The sequence below is a fragment of the Cryptomeria japonica genome, unplaced genomic scaffold, assembly GCF_030272615.1.
Source record: "Cryptomeria japonica unplaced genomic scaffold, Sugi_1.0 HiC_scaffold_33, whole genome shotgun sequence".
Classification (NCBI taxonomy): domain Eukaryota; kingdom Viridiplantae; phylum Streptophyta; class Pinopsida; order Cupressales; family Cupressaceae; genus Cryptomeria; species Cryptomeria japonica.
The window spans coordinates 555,888-580,000 of NW_026728855.1; the positions used below are offsets into that span (position 1 = coordinate 555,888).

General features: G+C 62.8%; 3 non-coding genes across 3 annotated transcripts; all 3 read left to right on the forward strand.

The window, feature by feature from the left end:
* Window positions 1–5,110: 5,110 nt before the first annotated feature.
* LOC131861869 (5S ribosomal RNA) lies at window positions 5,111–5,229 on the forward strand. The gene has a single exon (XR_009360899.1). It is a non-coding gene; the product is annotated as a 5S ribosomal RNA (ribosomal RNA).
* A 7,805-nt stretch (window positions 5,230–13,034) lies between these two features.
* LOC131861870 (5S ribosomal RNA) lies at window positions 13,035–13,153 on the forward strand. The gene has a single exon (XR_009360900.1). It is a non-coding gene; the product is annotated as a 5S ribosomal RNA (ribosomal RNA).
* Window positions 13,154–20,957: 7,804 nt separating this feature from the next.
* On the forward strand, window positions 20,958–21,076 carry LOC131861871 (5S ribosomal RNA). Its single transcript, XR_009360901.1, has one exon. It is a non-coding gene; the product is annotated as a 5S ribosomal RNA (ribosomal RNA).
* Window positions 21,077–24,113: the final 3,037 nt, after the last annotated feature.

Sequence of the window (24,113 nt, forward strand, 5' to 3'; positions counted from 1 at the left end):
GCGCACCTTTGATGCGCTGCCTTCACTAATTTCCAGAAAAGGCAAAAAAAAAAGGAGATTTTAAAATTTCCGTTTTGAAAGATAGTGAAAAAAACGGAACGCGCGTGCCATCTTGAGCCCGCCCTGGTGCGCAGCCCAGGTAAGGTGCCCACCCTGGCAAAGGTGCGCACCCGGGCAATTAACCCTACTTCCGACTTCGTGCGCGCCAGGGTGGCAACCGGGCCTCGGAAGAGCCAATGCGAGAAACCCCACCAAACGCTCCGACAAAAAAAGAGGCGGCGCTCCAATAACCCCGCTTCGGAGCGCAGCCGGGGCAAACCCAGCCAAGGTGCCCACCCCGACGAAGGTGCACGCGAGGTGCGCACCCGGGGCAAACCGGGCTCCGACAACGTGCACGCAGCACCTTGGAGCACACTTCGAAGCACTCCCGGGTGCCCACCGGCGTTGCGCACCGTGGTGGGCAGCGAGGTGCGCACCTTTGATGCGCTGCCTTCACTAATTTCCAGAAAAAGGCAAAAAAAAATGAGATTTTAAAATTTCCGTTTTGAAAGATAGTGAAAAAAAAGGAACGCGGGTGCCATCTTGAGCCCGCCCTGGTGCGCAGCCCAGGCAAGGCATGCGCACCAAGGTGCCCACCCGAGGTGCACACCCGGGGCAAACCGGGCTCCGACTTCGTGCAGGCCGCACCTTGGAGCACACTTCGGAGCGCTCCTTGGTGCGCACCATGGTGCCCACCAGGGCGCGCAACCCAGCCAAGGTCTGCACACTAAGGTGCCCACCCCGGCGAAGGTGCACGCGAGGTGCGCACCCGGGGCAAACCGGGCTCCGACTTCGTGCACGCCATGGTGCCCACCGCGGCGAAGGTGCACGCGAGGTGCGCACCCGGGGCAAACCGGGCTCCGACTTCGTGCACGCCGCACCTTGGAGCACACTTCGGAGCGCTCCTTGGTGCGCACCATGGTGCCCACCAGGGCGCGCAACCCAGCCAAGGTGTGCGCACCAAGGTGCACGCGAGGTGCGCACCCGGGGCAAACCGGGGTCCGACTTCGTGCACGCCGCACCTTGGAGCACACATCGGAGCGCTCCCAGGTTCGCACCAGCGTTGCGCACCTTTGATGCGCTGCCTTCACTAATTTCCAGAAAAGGCAAAAAAAAACGATATTTTAAAATTTCCGTTCTGAAAGATAGTGAAAAAAACGGAACGCGGGTGCCATCTTGAGCCCTTCCTGGTGCGCAGCCCAGGCAAGTTGTGCGCACCAAGGTGCCCACCCTGGCGGAGGTGCGCGCCCGGGGCAAACCGGGCTCCGACTTCGTGCACTGCATGGTGCCCACCAAGGCGCGCAACCCAGCCAAGGTGCCCACCGCAGCGAAGGTGCACGCGAGGTGCACACCCGGGGCAAACCGGGCTCCGACTTCGTGCACGCCGCACCTTGGAGCACACTTCAGAGCGCTCCTTGGTGCGCACCAGGGCGCGCAACCCAGCCGAGGTGCCCACCCCGGCGAAGGTGCACGCGAGGTGCGCACCCGGGGCAAACCGGGCTCCGACTTCGTGCACGCCATGGTGCCCACCGCGGCGAAGGTGCGCACCCGGGGCAAACCGGGCTCCGACTTCGTGCACGCCGCACCTTGGAGCACACTTCGGAGCGCTCCTTGGTGCGCACCATGGTGCCCACCAGGCCGCGCAACCCAGCCAAGGTGTGCGCACCAAGGTGCACGCGAGGTGCGCACCCGGGGCAAACCGGGGTCCGACTTCGTGCACGCCGCACCTTGGAGCACACATCGGGGCGCTCCCGGGTTCGCACCGGCGTTGCGCACCGTGGTGGGCACCTCGGAGCACACCAAGGTGGGCAGCGAGGTGCGCACCTTTGATGCGATGCCTTCACTAATTTCCATAAAAGGCAAAAAAAAAACGAGATTTTAAAATTTCCGTTTTGAAAGATAGTGAGAAAAAGGGAATGCTGGTGCCATCTTGAGCCCGCCCTGGTGCGCAGCCCAGCCAAGGTTTGCGCACCAAGGTGCCCACCCTGGCGAAGGTGCGCGCCCGGGCAATTAACCCAACTTCCAACTTCGCGCGCGCCAGGGTGGGAGCGCACCCAACAACCGGGCCTGGGAAGAGCCAATGCGAGAAACCCCACCAAACTCTCTGACAAAAAAAGAGGGGGCGCTCCAGTAACCCCGCTTCGGAGCGCACCCTGGGCAAACCCAGCCAAGGTGCCCACCCCGGCCAAGGTGCAGGCGAGGTGCGCACCCGGGGCAAACCGGGCTCCGACAACGTGCACGCCGCACCTTGGAGCACACTTCGTAGCGCTCCCGGGTGCGCACCTCAGAGCACACCAAGGTGGGCAGCGAGGTGCGCACCTTTGATGCGCTGCCTTCACTAATTTCCAGAAAAGGCAAAAAAAAAAGGAGATTTTAAAATTTCCGTTTTGAAAGATAGTGAAAAAAACGGAACGCGCGTGCCATCTTGAGCCCGCCCTGGTGCGCAGCCCAGGTAAGGTGCCACCCTGGCAAAGGTGCGCACCCGGGCAATTAACCCTACTTCCGACTTCGTGCGCGCCAGGGTGGCAACCGGGCCTCGGAAGAGCCAATGCGAGAAACCCCACCAAACGCTCCGACAAAAAAAGAGGCGGCGCTCCAATAACCCCGCTTCGGAGCGCAGCCGGGGCAAACCAAGCCAAGGTGCCCACCCCGACGAAGGTGCACGCGAGGTGCGCACCCGGGGCAAACCGGGCTCCGACAACGTGCACGCAGCACCTTGGAGCACACTTCGAAGCACTCCCGGGTGCCCACCGGCGTTGCGCACCGTGGTGGGCAGCGAGGTGCGCACCTTTGATGCGCTGCCTTCACTAATTTCCAGAAAAAGGCAAAAAAAAATGAGATTTTAAAATTTCCGTTTTGAAAGATAGTGAAAAAAAAGGAACGCGGGTGCCATCTTGAGCCCGCCCTGGTGCGCAGCCCAGGCAAGGCATGCGCACCAAGGTGCCCACCCGAGGTGCACACCCGGGGCAAACCGGGCTCCGACTTCGTGCAGGCCGCACCTTGGAGCACACTTCGGAGCGCTCCTTGGTGCGCACCATGGTGCCCACCAGGGCGCACCCGAGGCAAACCGGGCTCCGACTTCGTGCACGCCGCACCTTGGAGCACACATCGGAGCGCTCCCAGGTTCGCACCAGCGTTGCGCACCTTTGATGCGCTGCCTTCACTAATTTCCAGAAAAGGCAAAAAAAAACGATATTTTAAAATTTCCGTTCTGAAAGATAGTGAAAAAAACGGAACGCGGGTGCCATCTTGAGCCCTTCCTGATGCGCAGCCCAGGCAAGTTGTGCGCACCAAGGTGCCCACCCTGGCGGAGGTGCGCGCCCGGGGCAAACCGGGCTCCGACTTCGTGCACTGCATGGTGCCCACCAAGGCGCGCAACCCAGCCAAGGTGCCCACCGCAGCGAAGGTGCACGCGAGGTGCGCACCCGAGGTGCACACCCGGGGCAAACCGGGCTCCGACTTCGTGCACGCCGCACCTTGGAGCACACTTCAGAGCGCTCCTTGGTACGCACCAGGGCGCGCAACCCAGCCAAGGTGCTCACCCCGGCGAAGGTGCACGCGAGGTGCGCACCCGGGGCAAACCGGGCTCGGACTTCGTGCACGCCGCACCTTGGAGCACACATCGGAGCGCTCCCGGGTTCGCACCAGCATTGCGCACCTTTGATGCGCTGCCTTCACTAATTTCCAGAAAAGGCAAAAAAAAGAAAAAAATGAGATTTTAAAATTTCCGTTTTGAAAGATAGTGAAAAAAACGGAACGCGGGTGCCATCTTGAGCCCGCCCTGGTGTGCAGCCCAGGCAAGTTGTGCGCACCAAGGCACCCACCCTGGCCAAGGTGGGTCACGGGGTGGGTCCTAGGGTGGGTAACGGGGTGGGTACTAAGGTGCGTGCCAAGGTGGGTCATAGGGTGGGTGCCAAGGTGGGCACCAGGGTGGGTGTGCACCAACCCTAGCCAGGGTAGGTCACGGGGTGGTTGTCGGGGTGGGCGTCAAGGAGCCAAGGTGGGTGGCAAGTAGCCAAGTTGCGTGCCAAGGTGGGTGTCGGGGTGGGTGCCAAGGATCCAAGGTGGGTGCCAAGGAACCAAGGTGGGTGTCTGGGTGGGTGCCGAGGTGGGAGCCAGGGTGGGTCCCAAGGTGAGTGCAAAGGTGGGTGCCAGGGTCAAGGTGAGTGCCAATGTGGGTTCCAAGGTGCCAGGGTCAGGGTGAGTGCCAATGTGGGTTCAAAGGTGCTAAGTTGGGTGCGAGGTTGGGTGCGAGGGTGGGTGGGTGCCAAGGTGTGCTAGGTGGAAGCCCGGGTGGGTCGGCATCCCATGGGTGTCGAGTTGGGTGCCTGATGGGTGCTTCTTGTCAAGTTTTAGTCGTCGGGACTCATTTCGAGCCTTAGAGGTCGTTTCTTGTCCGGTTGCCCTGTCTTCGACCTGGGAACCCAATTTTGGTCCTCGGGTCCCATTTTTTTTTGTCTCGCATCCCACTTTTGGCCTGTGGCCTTTTCGGGGTCGATTCTCGTTTTGGGCATCAGAGCATGTTTCTTCTCCTAAAACCCAATATTTGTTTATTAAGTCTCGGAACACATTTTTGTTCTCGTGGACCCATCATGGGTCTTGGAACGCATTTGTGGTCCTTGGGTCCCATTTTGCATCCCGAAACTTGTGTTTTGGTGCTTGATCCCTATTTTGGGTGCCCACCTTGCACCAAGTGCGCACCCGGGGCAAACCGAGCGCCTTGGTGCACCGGGGCAAGATCGAGCGTGCACCCGAGGCGCCCCGAACATGCACCAAGGTGCACTCGGCCCACATGTGAGCGCAGGTCGTTGCGCCCGAGGTGGTGTGTGGGCACCGCGTTGCAGACGGGACACTGCACGCACACGACGCCCCCTCCAGGTGCACGCACGTAGGCCGGGCCGGGTGCACACCCGACGCCCTAGCAAGGTGCGCGCACCCGGGCAGGGCTCACACTTGGCGAACGGGGCGCACTTCGCGAGGGAGGGTGTGCACCTCGACGGGGGTGGGTGGCCGGGGTGGATTCGCACGTGGGTCGCGGTTTGCTAAGTACACACTGCGACAAGCTCATAACGGGTGCGATCATACCAGCGTTAGTGCACCGGATCCCATCAGAACTCCGCAGTTAAGCGCGCTTGGGCCGGAGTAGTACTGGGATGGGTGACCTCCCGGGAAGTCCCGGTGTTGCACCCTTTTTTAGTTTTTCGCCGGGCGTCGCAATGCTATTTGAATAAACCTTTTGCCCGTTTGCGTTCTCGTCGGGGCCGGGCCGGGCCGGGGTGCGCTGCCCGCACTACCTGCGCGCGCGGGGGCGACACCGAGCGCGCACCCGAGGCGCCCCGAGCACACAGGCCACGGTGCAACCCGGGCGTTGTGCGCGCACCCCGGTGCGCCCGAGGTGCTGCGCGCGCACCCAGGTGAAATCGGTGTGCACCTCGGCCAGTGCGCGCTCGGTCGAGTCGCGCACGTTGGCCAAGGTGCACGGTGATGTTTCTTACTCTAAGGTTCCGCACCAGACGCCCGGGACAGGTGAGCGAAGCTGGGCGGGGCCGGGTGCGCGGCCGGGGCAGGTGCACGCAGCTGGAGAGAGCTTTGGAGCACACTTCGGAGCGCACCAATGATGCGCTCCATTCAAAAGTTTCCTGAAAAGGCAAAAAAAGTTGAGATTATAGAATTTCCCACTTGAGAGATTGTAAAAAAAAAAAATTTAAAATGAAGGAAACGCGGGTGCCAAGGTGTGCGCAGCCCAGCCAAGGTGTGCGCACCAAGGCGCCCACCCTGGCGAAGGTGCACGCAAGGTGCGCACCCGAGGCAAACCGGACAATTAACCCAACTTTCGACTTCGCGCGCACCTTGGAGCGCACTTCGGAGCGCTCCTTGGTGCGCACCAATCTTGGGCACCTCGGAGTGCACCATGGCGCCCACCAAGGTGCGCACCCGGGGCAAACCGAGCTCCGACTTCGTGCGCACCTTGGAGCGCACGAAAGGTGCGCACCATGGCGCCCACCAAGGTGCGCAGCCCAGCCAAGGCGTGCGCATCAAGGTGCGCACCCTGGCGAAGGTGCGCACCCGGGGCAAACCGAGCTCCGACTTCGTGCGCACCTTGGAGCGCACAAAAGGTGCGCAACCCAGCCAAGGTGTGCGCACCCCGGTCAAACCGAGCTCCGAATCGTGCGCACCAGAGGTGCACGCCATCGTGCGCACCTTGGAGCACACTTCGGAGCCCTCCTTGGTGCGCGCCGATGTTGCGCACCTCGGAGCGCACCCGGGGAAAACAATGCAATTAACCCGACTTTCGACTTCGTGGGCACCTCGGAGCGCTCTCGGGTTCGCACCTCGGAGCACACCGAGGTGCGCACCTTTGATGCGCTGCCTTCACCAATTTCCAGAAAAGGCAAGAAAACATTGAGAAGGTGTGCGCACCGAGGTGCCCACCCTGGCGAAGGTGCACGCGAGGTGCGCACCCGGGGCAAACCGGGCTCCGACTTCGTGCACGCCGCACCTTGGAGCACACTTCGGAGCGCTCCTTGGTGCGCACCAGGGCGCGCAACCCAGCCGAGGTGCCCACCCCGGCGAAGGTGCACGCGAGGTGCGCACCCGGGGCAAACCGGGCTCCGACTTCGTGCACGCCATGGTGCCCACCGCGGCGAAGGTGCACGCGAGGTGCGCACCCGGGGCAAACCGGGCTCCGACTTCGTGCACGCCGCACCTTGGAGCACACTTCGGAGCGCTCCTTGGTGCGCACCATGGTGCCCACCAGGGCGCGCAACCCCGCCGAAGGTGCACGCGAGGTGCGCACCCGGGGCAAACCGGGCTCCGACTTCGTGCACGCCGCACCTTGGAGCACACTTCGGAGCGCTCCTTGGTGCGCACCATGGTGCCCACCAGGGCGCGCAACCCCGCCGAAGGTGCACGCGAGGTGCGCACCCGGGGCAAACCGGGCTCCGACTTCGTGCACGCCATGGTGCGCACCGCGGCGAAGGTGCGCACCCGGGGCAAACCGGGCTCCGACTTCGTGCACGCCGCACCTTGGAGCACACTTCGGAGCGCTCCTTGGTGCGCACCAGGGCGCGCAACCCAGCCGAGGTGCCCACCCCGGCGAAGGTGCACGCGAGGTGCGTACCCGGGGCAAACCGGGCTCCGACTTCGTGCACGCCGCACCTTGGAGCACACTTCGGAGCGCTCCTTGGTGCGCACCATGGTGCCCACCAGGCCGCGCAACCCAGCCAAGGTGTGCGCACCAAGGTGCACGCGAGGTGCGCACCCGGGGCAAACCGGGGTCCGACTTCGTGCACGCCGCACCTTGGAGCACACATCGGGGCGCTCCCGGGTTCGCACCGGCGTTGCGCACCGTGGTGGGCACCTCGGAGCACACCAAGGTGGGCAGCGAGGTGCGCACCTTTGATGCGATGCCTTCACTAATTTCCATAAAAGGCAAAAAAAAAACGAGATTTTAAAATTTCCGTTTTGAAAGATAGTGAGAAAAAGGGAATGCTGGTGCCATCTTGAGCCCGCCCTGGTGCGCAGCCCAGCCAAGGTGTGCGCACCAAGGTGCCCACCCTGGCGAAGGTGCGCGCCCGGGCAATTAACCCAACTTCCAACTTCGCGCGCGCCAGGGTGGGAGCGCACCCAACAACCGGGCCTGGGAAGAGCCAATGCGAGAAACCCCACCAAACGCTCTGACAAAAAAAGAGGGGGCGCTCCAGTAACCCCGCTTCGGAGCGCACCCTGGGCAAACCCAGCCAAGGTGCCCACCCCGGCCAAGGTGCAGGCGAGGTGCGCACCCGGGGCAAACCGGGCTCCGACAACGTGCACGCCGCACCTTGGAGCACACTTCGTAGCGCTCCCGGGTGCGCACCTCAGAGCACACCAAGGTGGGCAGCGAGGTGCGCACCTTTGATGCGCTGCCTTCACTAATTTCCAGAAAAGGCAAAAAAAAAAGGAGATTTTAAAATTTCCGTTTTGAAAGATAGTGAAAAAAACGGAACGCGCGTGCCATCTTGAGCCCGCCCTGGTGCGCAGCCCAGGTAAGGTGCCCACCCTGGCAAAGGTGCGCACCCGGGCAATTAACCCTACTTCCGACTTCGTGCGCGCCAGGGTGGCAACCGGGCCTCGGAAGAGCCAATGCGAGAAACCCCACCAAACGCTCCGACAAAAAAAGAGGCGGCGCTCCAATAACCCCGCTTCGGAGCGCAGCCGGGGCAAACCCAGCCAAGGTGCCCACCCCGACGAAGGTGCACGCGAGGTGCGCACCCGGGGCAAACCGGGCTCCGACAACGTGCACGCAGCACCTTGGAGCACACTTCGAAGCACTCCCGGGTGCCCACCGGCGTTGCGCACCGTGGTGGGCAGCGAGGTGCGCACCTTTGATGCGCTGCCTTCACTAATTTCCAGAAAAAGGCAAAAAAAAATGAGATTTTAAAATTTCCGTTTTGAAAGATAGTGAAAAAAAAGGAACGCGGGTGCCATCTTGAGCCCGCCCTGGTGCGCAGCCCAGGCAAGGCATGCGCACCAAGGTGCCCACCCGAGGTGCACACCCGGGGCAAACCGGGCTCCGACTTCGTGCAGGCCGCACCTTGGAGCACACTTCGGAGCGCTCCTTGGTGCGCACCATGGTGCCCACCAGGGCGCGCAACCCAGCCAAGGTCTGCACACTAAGGTGCCCACCCCGGCGAAGGTGCACGCGAGGTGCGCACCCGGGGCAAACCGGGCTCCGACTTCGTGCACGCCATGGTGCCCACCGCGGCGAAGGTGCACGCGAGGTGCGCACCCGGGGCAAACCGGGCTCCGACTTCGTGCACGCCGCACCTTGGAGCACACTTCGGAGCGCTCCTTGGTGCGCACCATGGTGCCCACCAGGGCGCGCAACCCAGCCAAGGTGTGCGCACCAAGGTGCACGCGAGGTGCGCACCCGGGGCAAACCGGGGTCCGACTTCGTGCACGCCGCACCTTGGAGCACACATCGGAGCGCTCCCAGGTTCGCACCAGCGTTGCGCACCTTTGATGCGCTGCCTTCACTAATTTCCAGAAAAGGCAAAAAAAAACGATATTTTAAAATTTCCGTTCTGAAAGATAGTGAAAAAAACGGAACGCGGGTGCCATCTTGAGCCCTTCCTGGTGCGCAGCCCAGGCAAGTTGTGCGCACCAAGGTGCCCACCCTGGCGGAGGTGCGCGCCCGGGGCAAACCGGGCTCCGACTTCGTGCACTGCATGGTGCCCACCAAGGCGCGCAACCCAGCCAAGGTGCCCACCGCAGCGAAGGTGCACGCGAGGTGCACACCCGGGGCAAACCGGGCTCCGACTTCGTGCACGCCGCACCTTGGAGCACACTTCAGAGCGCTCCTTGGTGCGCACCAGGGCGCGCAACCCAGCCGAGGTGCCCACCCCGGCGAAGGTGCACGCGAGGTGCGCACCCGGGGCAAACCGGGCTCCGACTTCGTGCACGCCATGGTGCCCACCGCGGCGAAGGTGCGCACCCGGGGCAAACCGGGCTCCGACTTCGTGCACGCCGCACCTTGGAGCACACTTCGGAGCGCTCCTTGGTGCGCACCATGGTGCCCACCAGGCCGCGCAACCCAGCCAAGGTGTGCGCACCAAGGTGCACGCGAGGTGCGCACCCGGGGCAAACCGGGGTCCGACTTCGTGCACGCCGCACCTTGGAGCACACATCGGGGCGCTCCCGGGTTCGCACCGGCGTTGCGCACCGTGGTGGGCACCTCGGAGCACACCAAGGTGGGCAGCGAGGTGCGCACCTTTGATGCGATGCCTTCACTAATTTCCATAAAAGGCAAAAAAAAAACGAGATTTTAAAATTTCCGTTTTGAAAGATAGTGAGAAAAAGGGAATGCTGGTGCCATCTTGAGCCCGCCCTGGTGCGCAGCCCAGCCAAGGTTTGCGCACCAAGGTGCCCACCCTGGCGAAGGTGCGCGCCCGGGCAATTAACCCAACTTCCAACTTCGCGCGCGCCAGGGTGGGAGCGCACCCAACAACCGGGCCTGGGAAGAGCCAATGCGAGAAACCCCACCAAACTCTCTGACAAAAAAAGAGGGGGCGCTCCAGTAACCCCGCTTCGGAGCGCACCCTGGGCAAACCCAGCCAAGGTGCCCACCCCGGCCAAGGTGCAGGCGAGGTGCGCACCCGGGGCAAACCGGGCTCCGACAACGTGCACGCCGCACCTTGGAGCACACTTCGTAGCGCTCCCGGGTGCGCACCTCAGAGCACACCAAGGTGGGCAGCGAGGTGCGCACCTTTGATGCGCTGCCTTCACTAATTTCCAGAAAAGGCAAAAAAAAAAGGAGATTTTAAAATTTCCGTTTTGAAAGATAGTGAAAAAAACGGAACGCGCGTGCCATCTTGAGCCCGCCCTGGTGCGCAGCCCAGGTAAGGTGCCACCCTGGCAAAGGTGCGCACCCGGGCAATTAACCCTACTTCCGACTTCGTGCGCGCCAGGGTGGCAACCGGGCCTCGGAAGAGCCAATGCGAGAAACCCCACCAAACGCTCCGACAAAAAAAGAGGCGGCGCTCCAATAACCCCGCTTCGGAGCGCAGCCGGGGCAAACCAAGCCAAGGTGCCCACCCCGACGAAGGTGCACGCGAGGTGCGCACCCGGGGCAAACCGGGCTCCGACAACGTGCACGCAGCACCTTGGAGCACACTTCGAAGCACTCCCGGGTGCCCACCGGCGTTGCGCACCGTGGTGGGCAGCGAGGTGCGCACCTTTGATGCGCTGCCTTCACTAATTTCCAGAAAAAGGCAAAAAAAAATGAGATTTTAAAATTTCCGTTTTGAAAGATAGTGAAAAAAAAGGAACGCGGGTGCCATCTTGAGCCCGCCCTGGTGCGCAGCCCAGGCAAGGCATGCGCACCAAGGTGCCCACCCGAGGTGCACACCCGGGGCAAACCGGGCTCCGACTTCGTGCAGGCCGCACCTTGGAGCACACTTCGGAGCGCTCCTTGGTGCGCACCATGGTGCCCACCAGGGCGCACCCGAGGCAAACCGGGCTCCGACTTCGTGCACGCCGCACCTTGGAGCACACATCGGAGCGCTCCCAGGTTCGCACCAGCGTTGCGCACCTTTGATGCGCTGCCTTCACTAATTTCCAGAAAAGGCAAAAAAAAACGATATTTTAAAATTTCCGTTCTGAAAGATAGTGAAAAAAACGGAACGCGGGTGCCATCTTGAGCCCTTCCTGATGCGCAGCCCAGGCAAGTTGTGCGCACCAAGGTGCCCACCCTGGCGGAGGTGCGCGCCCGGGGCAAACCGGGCTCCGACTTCGTGCACTGCATGGTGCCCACCAAGGCGCGCAACCCAGCCAAGGTGCCCACCGCAGCGAAGGTGCACGCGAGGTGCGCACCCGAGGTGCACACCCGGGGCAAACCGGGCTCCGACTTCGTGCACGCCGCACCTTGGAGCACACTTCAGAGCGCTCCTTGGTACGCACCAGGGCGCGCAACCCAGCCAAGGTGCTCACCCCGGCGAAGGTGCACGCGAGGTGCGCACCCGGGGCAAACCGGGCTCGGACTTCGTGCACGCCGCACCTTGGAGCACACATCGGAGCGCTCCCGGGTTCGCACCAGCATTGCGCACCTTTGATGCGCTGCCTTCACTAATTTCCAGAAAAGGCAAAAAAAAGAAAAAAATGAGATTTTAAAATTTCCGTTTTGAAAGATAGTGAAAAAAACGGAACGCGGGTGCCATCTTGAGCCCGCCCTGGTGTGCAGCCCAGGCAAGTTGTGCGCACCAAGGCACCCACCCTGGCCAAGGTGGGTCACGGGGTGGGTCCTAGGGTGGGTAACGGGGTGGGTACTAAGGTGCGTGCCAAGGTGGGTCATAGGGTGGGTGCCAAGGTGGGCACCAGGGTGGGTGTGCACCAACCCTAGCCAGGGTAGGTCACGGGGTGGTTGTCGGGGTGGGCGTCAAGGAGCCAAGGTGGGTGGCAAGTAGCCAAGTTGCGTGCCAAGGTGGGTGTCGGGGTGGGTGCCAAGGATCCAAGGTGGGTGCCAAGGAACCAAGGTGGGTGTCTGGGTGGGTGCCGAGGTGGGAGCCAGGGTGGGTCCCAAGGTGAGTGCAAAGGTGGGTGCCAGGGTCAAGGTGAGTGCCAATGTGGGTTCCAAGGTGCCAGGGTCAGGGTGAGTGCCAATGTGGGTTCAAAGGTGCTAAGTTGGGTGCGAGGTTGGGTGCGAGGGTGGGTGGGTGCCAAGGTGTGCTAGGTGGAAGCCCGGGTGGGTCGGCATCCCATGGGTGTCGAGTTGGGTGCCTGATGGGTGCTTCTTGTCAAGTTTTAGTCGTCGGGACTCATTTCGAGCCTTAGAGGTCGTTTCTTGTCCGGTTGCCCTGTCTTCGACCTGGGAACCCAATTTTGGTCCTCGGGTCCCATTTTTTTTTGTCTCGCATCCCACTTTTGGCCTGTGGCCTTTTCGGGGTCGATTCTCGTTTTGGGCATCAGAGCATGTTTCTTCTCCTAAAACCCAATATTTGTTTATTAAGTCTCGGAACACATTTTTGTTCTCGTGGACCCATCATGGGTCTTGGAACGCATTTGTGGTCCTTGGGTCCCATTTTGCATCCCGAAACTTGTGTTTTGGTGCTTGATCCCTATTTTGGGTGCCCACCTTGCACCAAGTGCGCACCCGGGGCAAACCGAGCGCCTTGGTGCACCGGGGCAAGATCGAGCGTGCACCCGAGGCGCCCCGAACATGCACCAAGGTGCACTCGGCCCACATGTGAGCGCAGGTCGTTGCGCCCGAGGTGGTGTGTGGGCACCGCGTTGCAGACGGGACACTGCACGCACACGACGCCCCCTCCAGGTGCACGCACGTAGGCCGGGCCGGGTGCACACCCGACGCCCTAGCAAGGTGCGCGCACCCGGGCAGGGCTCACACTTGGCGAACGGGGCGCACTTCGCGAGGGAGGGTGTGCACCTCGACGGGGGTGGGTGGCCGGGGTGGATTCGCACGTGGGTCGCGGTTTGCTAAGTACACACTGCGACAAGCTCATAACGGGTGCGATCATACCAGCGTTAGTGCACCGGATCCCATCAGAACTCCGCAGTTAAGCGCGCTTGGGCCGGAGTAGTACTGGGATGGGTGACCTCCCGGGAAGTCCCGGTGTTGCACCCTTTTTTAGTTTTTCGCCGGGCGTCGCAATGCTATTTGAATAAACCTTTTGCCCGTTTGCGTTCTCGTCGGGGCCGGGCCGGGCCGGGGTGCGCTGCCCGCACTACCGCGCGCGCGGGGGCGACACCGAGCGCGCACCCGAGGCGCCCCGAGCACACAGGCCACGGTGCAACCCGGGCGTTGTGCGCGCACCCCGGTGCGCCCGAGGTGCTGCGCGCGCACCCAGGTGAAATCGGTGTGCACCTCGGCCAGTGCGCGCTCGGTCGAGTCGCGCACGTTGGCCAAGGTGCACGGTGATGTTTCTTACTCTAAGGTTCCGCACCAGACGCCCGGGACAGGTGAGCGAAGCTGGGCGGGGCCGGGTGCGCGGCCGGGGCAGGTGCACGCAGCTGGAGAGAGCTTTGGAGCACACTTCGGAGCGCACCAATGATGCGCTCCATTCAAAAGTTTCCTGAAAAGGCAAAAAAAGTTGAGATTATAGAATTTCCCACTTGAGAGATTGTAAAAAAAAAAAATTTAAAATGAAGGAAACGCGGGTGCCAAGGTGTGCGCAGCCCAGCCAAGGTGTGCGCACCAAGGCGCCCACCCTGGCGAAGGTGCACGCAAGGTGCGCACCCGAGGCAAACCGGACAATTAACCCAACTTTCGACTTCGCGCGCACCTTGGAGCGCACTTCGGAGCGCTCCTTGGTGCGCACCAATCTTGGGCACCTCGGAGTGCACCATGGCGCCCACCAAGGTGCGCACCCGGGGCAAACCGAGCTCCGACTTCGTGCGCACCTTGGAGCGCACGAAAGGTGCGCACCATGGCGCCCACCAAGGTGCGCAGCCCAGCCAAGGCGTGCGCATCAAGGTGCGCACCCTGGCGAAGGTGCGCACCCGGGGCAAACCGAGCTCCGACTTCGTGCGCACCTTGGAGCGCACAAAAGGTGCGCAACCCAGCCAAGGTGTGCGCACCCCGGTCAAACCGAGCTCCGAATCGTGCGCACCAGAGGTGCACGCCATCGTGCGCACCTTGGAGCACACTTCGGAGCCCTCCTTGGTGCGCGCCGATGTTGCGCACCTCGGAGCGCACCCGGGGAAAACAATGCAATTAACCCGACTTTCGACTTCGTGGGCACCTCGGAGCGCTCTCGGGTTCGCACCTCGGAGCACACCGAGGTGCGCACCTTTGATGCGCTGCCTTCACCAATTTCCAGAAAAGGCAAGAAAACATTGAGAAGGTGTGCGCACCGAGGTGCCCACCCTGGCGAAGGTGCACGCGAGGTGCGCACCCGGGGCAAACCGGGCTCCGACTTCGTGCACGCCGCACCTTGGAGCACACTTCGGAGCGCTCCTTGGTGCGCACCAGGGCGCGCAACCCAGCCGAGGTGCCCACCCCGGCGAAGGTGCACGCGAGGTGCGCACCCGGGGCAAACCGGGCTCCGACTTCGTGCACGCCATGGTGCCCACCGCGGCGAAGGTGCACGCGAGGTGCGCACCCGGGGCAAACCGGGCTCCGACTTCGTGCACGCCGCACCTTGGAGCACACTTCGGAGCGCTCCTTGGTGCGCACCATGGTGCCCACCAGGGCGCGCAACCCCGCCGAAGGTGCACGCGAGGTGCGCACCCGGGGCAAACCGGGCTCCGACTTCGTGCACGCCGCACCTTGGAGCACACTTCGGAGCGCTCCTTGGTGCGCACCATGGTGCCCACCAGGGCGCGCAACCCCGCCGAAGGTGCACGCGAGGTGCGCACCCGGGGCAAACCGGGCTCCGACTTCGTGCACGCCATGGTGCGCACCGCGGCGAAGGTGCGCACCCGGGGCAAACCGGGCTCCGACTTCGTGCACGCCGCACCTTGGAGCACACTTCGGAGCGCTCCTTGGTGCGCACCAGGGCGCGCAACCCAGCCGAGGTGCCCACCCCGGCGAAGGTGCACGCGAGGTGCGTACCCGGGGCAAACCGGGCTCCGACTTCGTGCACGCCGCACCTTGGAGCACACTTCGGAGCGCTCCTTGGTGCGCACCATGGTGCCCACCAGGCCGCGCAACCCAGCCAAGGTGTGCGCACCAAGGTGCACGCGAGGTGCGCACCCGGGGCAAACCGGGGTCCGACTTCGTGCACGCCGCACCTTGGAGCACACATCGGGGCGCTCCCGGGTTCGCACCGGCGTTGCGCACCGTGGTGGGCACCTCGGAGCACACCAAGGTGGGCAGCGAGGTGCGCACCTTTGATGCGATGCCTTCACTAATTTCCATAAAAGGCAAAAAAAAAACGAGATTTTAAAATTTCCGTTTTGAAAGATAGTGAGAAAAAGGGAATGCTGGTGCCATCTTGAGCCCGCCCTGGTGCGCAGCCCAGCCAAGGTGTGCGCACCAAGGTGCCCACCCTGGCGAAGGTGCGCGCCCGGGCAATTAACCCAACTTCCAACTTCGCGCGCGCCAGGGTGGGAGCGCACCCAACAACCGGGCCTGGGAAGAGCCAATGCGAGAAACCCCACCAAACGCTCTGACAAAAAAAGAGGGGGCGCTCCAGTAACCCCGCTTCGGAGCGCACCCTGGGCAAACCCAGCCAAGGTGCCCACCCCGGCCAAGGTGCAGGCGAGGTGCGCACCCGGGGCAAACCGGGCTCCGACAACGTGCACGCCGCACCTTGGAGCACACTTCGTAGCGCTCCCGGGTGCGCACCTCAGAGCACACCAAGGTGGGCAGCGAGGTGCGCACCTTTGATGCGCTGCCTTCACTAATTTCCAGAAAAGGCAAAAAAAAAAGGAGATTTTAAAATTTCCGTTTTGAAAGATAGTGAAAAAAACGGAACGCGCGTGCCATCTTGAGCCCGCCCTGGTGCGCAGCCCAGGTAAGGTGCCCACCCTGGCAAAGGTGCGCACCCGGGCAATTAACCCTACTTCCGACTTCGTGCGCGCCAGGGTGGCAACCGGGCCTCGGAAGAGCCAATGCGAGAAACCCCACCAAACGCTCCGACAAAAAAAGAGGCGGCGCTCCAATAACCCCGCTTCGGAGCGCAGCCGGGGCAAACCCAGCCAAGGTGCCCACCCCGACGAAGGTGCACGCGAGGTGCGCACCCGGGGCAAACCGGGCTCCGACAACGTGCACGCAGCACCTTGGAGCACACTTCGAAGCACTCCCGGGTGCCCACCGGCGTTGCGCACCGTGGTGGGCAGCGAGGTGCGCACCTTTGATGCGCTGCCTTCACTAATTTCCAGAAAAAGGCAAAAAAAAATGAGATTTTAAAATTTCCGTTTTGAAAGATAGTGAAAAAAAAGGAACGCGGGTGCCATCTTGAGCCCGCCCTGGTGCGCAGCCCAGGCAAGGCATGCGCACCAAGGTGCCCACCCGAGGTGCACACCCGGGGCAAACCGGGCTCCGACTTCGTGCAGGCCGCACCTTGGAGCACACTTCGGAGCGCTCCTTGGTGCGCACCATGGTGCCCACCAGGGCGCGCAACCCAGCCAAGGTCTGCACACTAAGGTGCCCACCCCGGCGAAGGTGCACGCGAGGTGCGCACCCGGGGCAAACCGGGCTCCGACTTCGTGCACGCCATGGTGCCCACCGCGGCGAAGGTGCACGCGAGGTGCGCACCCGGGGCAAACCGGGCTCCGACTTCGTGCACGCCGCACCTTGGAGCACACTTCGGAGCGCTCCTTGGTGCGCACCATGGTGCCCACCAGGGCGCGCAACCCAGCCAAGGTGTGCGCACCAAGGTGCACGCGAGGTGCGCACCCGGGGCAAACCGGGGTCCGACTTCGTGCACGCCGCACCTTGGAGCACACATCGGAGCGCTCCCAGGTTCGCACCAGCGTTGCGCACCTTTGATGCGCTGCCTTCACTAATTTCCAGAAAAGGCAAAAAAAAACGATATTTTAAAATTTCCGTTCTGAAAGATAGTGAAAAAAACGGAACGCGGGTGCCATCTTGAGCCCTTCCTGGTGCGCAGCCCAGGCAAGTTGTGCGCACCAAGGTGCCCACCCTGGCGGAGGTGCGCGCCCGGGGCAAACCGGGCTCCGACTTCGTGCACTGCATGGTGCCCACCAAGGCGCGCAACCCAGCCAAGGTGCCCACCGCAGCGAAGGTGCACGCGAGGTGCACACCCGGGGCAAACCGGGCTCCGACTTCGTGCACGCCGCACCTTGGAGCACACTTCAGAGCGCTCCTTGGTGCGCACCAGGGCGCGCAACCCAGCCGAGGTGCCCACCCCGGCGAAGGTGCACGCGAGGTGCGCACCCGGGGCAAACCGGGCTCCGACTTCGTGCACGCCATGGTGCCCACCGCGGCGAAGGTGCGCACCCGGGGCAAACCGGGCTCCGACTTCGTGCACGCCGCACCTTGGAGCACACTTCGGAGCGCTCCTTGGTGCGCACCATGGTGCCCACCAGGCCGCGCAACCCAGCCAAGGTGTGCGCACCAAGGTGCACGCGAGGTGCGCACCCGGGGCAAACCGGGGTCCGACTTCGTGCACGCCGCACCTTGGAGCACACATCGGGGCGCTCCCGGGTTCGCACCGGCGTTGCGCACCGTGGTGGGCACCTCGGAGCACACCAAGGTGGGCAGCGAGGTGCGCACCTTTGATGCGATGCCTTCACTAATTTCCATAAAAGGCAAAAAAAAAACGAGATTTTAAAATTTCCGTTTTGAAAGATAGTGAGAAAAAGGGAATGCTGGTGCCATCTTGAGCCCGCCCTGGTGCGCAGCCCAGCCAAGGTTTGCGCACCAAGGTGCCCACCCTGGCGAAGGTGCGCGCCCGGGCAATTAACCCAACTTCCAACTTCGCGCGCGCCAGGGTGGGAGCGCACCCAACAACCGGGCCTGGGAAGAGCCAATGCGAGAAACCCCACCAAACTCTCTGACAAAAAAAGAGGGGGCGCTCCAGTAACCCCGCTTCGGAGCGCACCCTGGGCAAACCCAGCCAAGGTGCCCACCCCGGCCAAGGTGCAGGCGAGGTGCGCACCCGGGGCAAACCGGGCTCCGACAACGTGCACGCCGCACCTTGGAGCACACTTCGTAGCGCTCCCGGGTGCGCACCTCAGAGCACACCAAGGTGGGCAGCGAGGTGCGCACCTTTGATGCGCTGCCTTCACTAATTTCCAGAAAAGGCAAAAAAAAAAGGAGATTTTAAAATTTCCGTTTTGAAAGATAGTGAAAAAAACGGAACGCGCGTGCCATCTTGAGCCCGCCCTGGTGCGCAGCCCAGGTAAGGTGCCACCCTGGCAAAGGTGCGCACCCGGGCAATTAACCCTACTTCCGACTTCGTGCGCGCCAGGGTGGCAACCGGGCCTCGGAAGAGCCAATGCGAGAAACCCCACCAAACGCTCCGACAAAAAAAGAGGCGGCGCTCCAATAACCCCGCTTCGGAGCGCAGCCGGGGCAAACCAAGCCAAGGTGCCCACCCCGACGAAGGTGCACGCGAGGTGCGCACCCGGGGCAAACCGGGCTCCGACAACGTGCACGCAGCACCTTGGAGCACACTTCGAAGCACTCCCGGGTGCCCACCGGCGTTGCGCACCGTGGTGGGCAGCGAGGTGCGCACCTTTGATGCGCTGCCTTCACTAATTTCCAGAAAAAGGCAAAAAAAAATGAGATTTTAAAATTTCCGTTTTGAAAGATAGTGAAAAAAAAGGAACGCGGGTGCCATCTTGAGCCCGCCCTGGTGCGCAGCCCAGGCAAGGCATGCGCACCAAGGTGCCCACCCGAGGTGCACACCCGGGGCAAACCGGGCTCCGACTTCGTGCAGGCCGCACCTTGGAGCACACTTCGGAGCGCTCCTTGGTGCGCACCATGGTGCCCACCAGGGCGCACCCGAGGCAAACCGGGCTCCGACTTCGTGCACGCCGCACCTTGGAGCACACATCGGAGCGCTCCCAGGTTCGCACCAGCGTTGCGCACCTTTGATGCGCTGCCTTCACTAATTTCCAGAAAAGGCAAAAAAAAACGATATTTTAAAATTTCCGTTCTGAAAGATAGTGAAAAAAACGGAACGCGGGTGCCATCTTGAGCCCTTCCTGATGCGCAGCCCAGGCAAGTTGTGCGCACCAAGGTGCCCACCCTGGCGGAGGTGCGCGCCCGGGGCAAACCGGGCTCCGACTTCGTGCACTGCATGGTGCCCACCAAGGCGCGCAACCCAGCCAAGGTGCCCACCGCAGCGAAGGTGCACGCGAGGTGCGCACCCGAGGTGCACACCCGGGGCAAACCGGGCTCCGACTTCGTGCACGCCGCACCTTGGAGCACACTTCAGAGCGCTCCTTGGTACGCACCAGGGCGCGCAACCCAGCCAAGGTGCTCACCCCGGCGAAGGTGCACGCGAGGTGCGCACCCGGGGCAAACCGGGCTCGGACTTCGTGCACGCCGCACCTTGGAGCACACATCGGAGCGCTCCCGGGTTCGCACCAGCATTGCGCACCTTTGATGCGCTGCCTTCACTAATTTCCAGAAAAGGCAAAAAAAAGAAAAAAATGAGATTTTAAAATTTCCGTTTTGAAAGATAGTGAAAAAAACGGAACGCGGGTGCCATCTTGAGCCCGCCCTGGTGTGCAGCCCAGGCAAGTTGTGCGCACCAAGGCACCCACCCTGGCCAAGGTGGGTCACGGGGTGGGTCCTAGGGTGGGTAACGGGGTGGGTACTAAGGTGCGTGCCAAGGTGGGTCATAGGGTGGGTGCCAAGGTGGGCACCAGGGTGGGTGTGCACCAACCCTAGCCAGGGTAGGTCACGGGGTGGTTGTCGGGGTGGGCGTCAAGGAGCCAAGGTGGGTGGCAAGTAGCCAAGTTGCGTGCCAAGGTGGGTGTCGGGGTGGGTGCCAAGGATCCAAGGTGGGTGCCAAGGAACCAAGGTGGGTGTCTGGGTGGGTGCCGAGGTGGGAGCCAGGGTGGGTCCCAAGGTGAGTGCAAAGGTGGGTGCCAGGGTCAAGGTGAGTGCCAATGTGGGTTCCAAGGTGCCAGGGTCAGGGTGAGTGCCAATGTGGGTTCAAAGGTGCTAAGTTGGGTGCGAGGTTGGGTGCGAGGGTGGGTGGGTGCCAAGGTGTGCTAGGTGGAAGCCCGGGTGGGTCGGCATCCCATGGGTGTCGAGTTGGGTGCCTGATGGGTGCTTCTTGTCAAGTTTTAGTCGTCGGGACTCATTTCGAGCCTTAGAGGTCGTTTCTTGTCCGGTTGCCCTGTCTTCGACCTGGGAACCCAATTTTGGTCCTCGGGTCCCATTTTTTTTTGTCTCGCATCCCACTTTTGGCCTGTGGCCTTTTCGGGGTCGATTCTCGTTTTGGGCATCAGAGCATGTTTCTTCTCCTAAAACCCAATATTTGTTTATTAAGTCTCGGAACACATTTTTGTTCTCGTGGACCCATCATGGGTCTTGGAACGCATTTGTGGTCCTTGGGTCCCATTTTGCATCCCGAAACTTGTGTTTTGGTGCTTGATCCCTATTTTGGGTGCCCACCTTGCACCAAGTGCGCACCCGGGGCAAACCGAGCGCCTTGGTGCACCGGGGCAAGATCGAGCGTGCACCCGAGGCGCCCCGAACATGCACCAAGGTGCACTCGGCCCACATGTGAGCGCAGGTCGTTGCGCCCGAGGTGGTGTGTGGGCACCGCGTTGCAGACGGGACACTGCACGCACACGACGCCCCCTCCAGGTGCACGCACGTAGGCCGGGCCGGGTGCACACCCGACGCCCTAGCAAGGTGCGCGCACCCGGGCAGGGCTCACACTTGGCGAACGGGGCGCACTTCGCGAGGGAGGGTGTGCACCTCGACGGGGGTGGGTGGCCGGGGTGGATTCGCACGTGGGTCGCGGTTTGCTAAGTACACACTGCGACAAGCTCATAACGGGTGCGATCATACCAGCGTTAGTGCACCGGATCCCATCAGAACTCCGCAGTTAAGCGCGCTTGGGCCGGAGTAGTACTGGGATGGGTGACCTCCCGGGAAGTCCCGGTGTTGCACCCTTTTTTAGTTTTTCGCCGGGCGTCGCAATGCTATTTGAATAAACCTTTTGCCCGTTTGCGTTCTCGTCGGGGCCGGGCCGGGCCGGGGTGCGCTGCCCGCACTACCGCGCGCGCGGGGGGCGACACCGAGCGCGCACCCGAGGCGCCCCGAGCACACAGGCCACGGTGCAACCCGGGCGTTGTGCGCGCACCCCGGTGCGCCCGAGGTGCTGCGCGCGCACCCAGGTGAAATCGGTGTGCACCTCGGCCAGTGCGCGCTCGGTCGAGTCGCGCACGTTGGCCAAGGTGCACGGTGATGTTTCTTACTCTAAGGTTCCGCACCAGACGCCCGGGACAGGTGAGCGAAGCTGGGCGGGGCCGGGTGCGCGGCCGGGGCAGGTGCACGCAGCTGGAGAGAGCTTTGGAGCACACTTCGGAGCGCACCAATGATGCGCTCCATTCAAAAGTTTCCTGAAAAGGCAAAAAAAGTTGAGATTATAGAATTTCCCACTTGAGAGATTGTAAAAAAAAAAAATTTAAAATGAAGGAAACGCGGGTGCCAAGGTGTGCGCAGCCCAGCCAAGGTGTGCGCACCAAGGCGCCCACCCTGGCGAAGGTGCACGCAAGGTGCGCACCCGAGGCAAACCGGACAATTAACCCAACTTTCGACTTCGCGCGCACCTTGGAGCGCACTTCGGAGCGCTCCTTGGTGCGCACCAATCTTGGGCACCTCGGAGTGCACCATGGCGCCCACCAAGGTGCGCACCCGGGGCAAACCGAGCTCCGACTTCGTGCGCACCTTGGAGCGCACGAAAGGTGCGCACCATGGCGCCCACCAAGGTGCGCAGCCCAGCCAAGGCGTGCGCATCAAGGTGCGCACCCTGGCGAAGGTGCGCACCCGGGGCAAACCGAGCTCCGACTTCGTGCGCACCTTGGAGCGCACAAAAGGTGCGCAACCCAGCCAAGGTGTGCGCACCCCGGTCAAACCGAGCTCCGAATCGTGCGCACCAGAGGTGCACGCCATCGTGCGCACCTTGGAGCACACTTCGGAGCCCTCCTTGGTGCGCGCCGATGTTGCGCACCTCGGAGCGCACCCGGGGAAAACAATGCAATTAACCCGACTTTCGACTTCGTGGGCACCTCGGAGCGCTCTCGGGTTCGCACCTCGGAGCACACCGAGGTGCGCACCTTTGATGCGCTGCCTTCACCAATTTCCAGAAAAGGCAAGAAAACATTGAGAAGGTGTGCGCACCGAGGTGCCCACCCTGGCGAAGGTGCACGCGAGGTGCGCACCCGGGGCAAACCGGGCTCCGACTTCGTGCACGCCGCACCTTGGAGCACACTTCGGAGCGCTCCTTGGTGCGCACCAGGGCGCGCAACCCAACCGAGGTGCCCACCCCGGCGAAGGTGCACGCGAGGTGCGCACCCGGGGCAAACCGGGCTCCGACTTCGTGCACGCCATGGTGCCCACCGCGGCGAAGGTGCACGCGAGGTGCGCACCCGGGGCAAACCGGGCTCCGACTTCGTGCACGCCGCACCTTGGAGCACACTTCGGAGCGCTCCTTGGTGCGCACCATGGTGCCCACCAGGGCGCGCAACCCCGCCGAAGGTGCACGCGAGGTGCGCACCCGGGGCAAACCGGGCTCCGACTTCGTGCACGCCGCACCTTGGAGCACACTTCGGAGCGCTCCTTGGTGCGCACCATGGTGCCCACCAGGGCGCGCAACCCCGCCGAAGGTGCACGCGAGGTGCGCACCCGGGGCAAACCGGGCTCCGACTTCGTGCACGCCATGGTGCGCACCGCGGCGAAGGTGCGCACCCGGGGCAAACCGGGCTCCGACTTCGTGCACGCCGCACCTTGGAGCACACTTCGGAGCGCTCCTTGGTGCGCACCAGGGCGCGCAACCCAGCCGAGGTGCCCACCCCGGCGAAGGTGCACGCGAGGTGCGTACCCGGGGCAAACCGGGCTCCGACTTCGTGCACGCCGCACCTTGGAGCACACTTCGGAGCGCTCCTTGGTGCGCACCATGGTGCCCACCAGGCCGCGCAACCCAGCCAAGGTGTGCGCACCAAGGTGCACGCGAGGTGCGCACCCGGGGCAAACCGGGGTCCGACTTCGTGCACGCCGCACCTTGGAGCACACATCGGGGCGCTCCCGGGTTCGCACCGGCGTTGCGCACCGTGGTGGGCACCTCGGAGCACACCAAGGTGGGCAGCGAGGTGCGCACCTTTGATGCGATGCCTTCACTAATTTCCATAAAAGGCAAAAAAAAAACGAGATTTTAAAATTTCCGTTTTGAAAGATAGTGAGAAAAAGGGAATGCTGGTGCCATCTTGAGCCCGCCCTGGTGCGCAGCCCAGCCAAGGTGTGCGCACCAAGGTGCCCACCCTGGCGAAGGTGCGCGCCCGGGCAATTAACCCAACTTCCAACTTCGCGCGCGCCAGGGTGGGAGCGCACCCAACAACCGGGCCTGGGAAGAGCCAATGCGAGAAACCCCACCAAACGCTCTGACAAAAAAAGAGGGGGCGCTCCAGTAACCCCGCTTCGGAGCGCACCCTGGGCAAACCCAGCCAAGGTGCCCACCCCGGCCAAGGTGCAGGCGAGGTGCGCACCCGGGGCAAACCGGGCTCCGACAACGTGCACGCCGCACCTTGGAGCACACTTCGTAGCGCTCCCGGGTGCGCACCTCAGAGCACACCAAGGTGGGCAGCGAGGTGCGCACCTTTGATGCGCTGCCTTCACTAATTTCCAGAAAAGGCAAAAAAAAAAGGAGATTTTAAAATTTCCGTTTTGAAAGATAGTGAAAAAAACGGAACGCGCGTGCCATCTTGAGCCCGCCCTGGTGCGCAGCCCAGGTAAGGTGCCCACCCTGGCAAAGGTGCGCACCCGGGCAATTAACCCTACTTCCGACTTCGTGCGCGCCAGGGTGGCAACCGGGCCTCGGAAGAGCCAATGCGAGAAACCCCACCAAACGCTCCGACAAAAAAAGAGGCGGCGCTCCAATAACCCCGCTTCGGAGCGCAGCCGGGGCAAACCCAGCCAAGGTGCCCACCCCGAC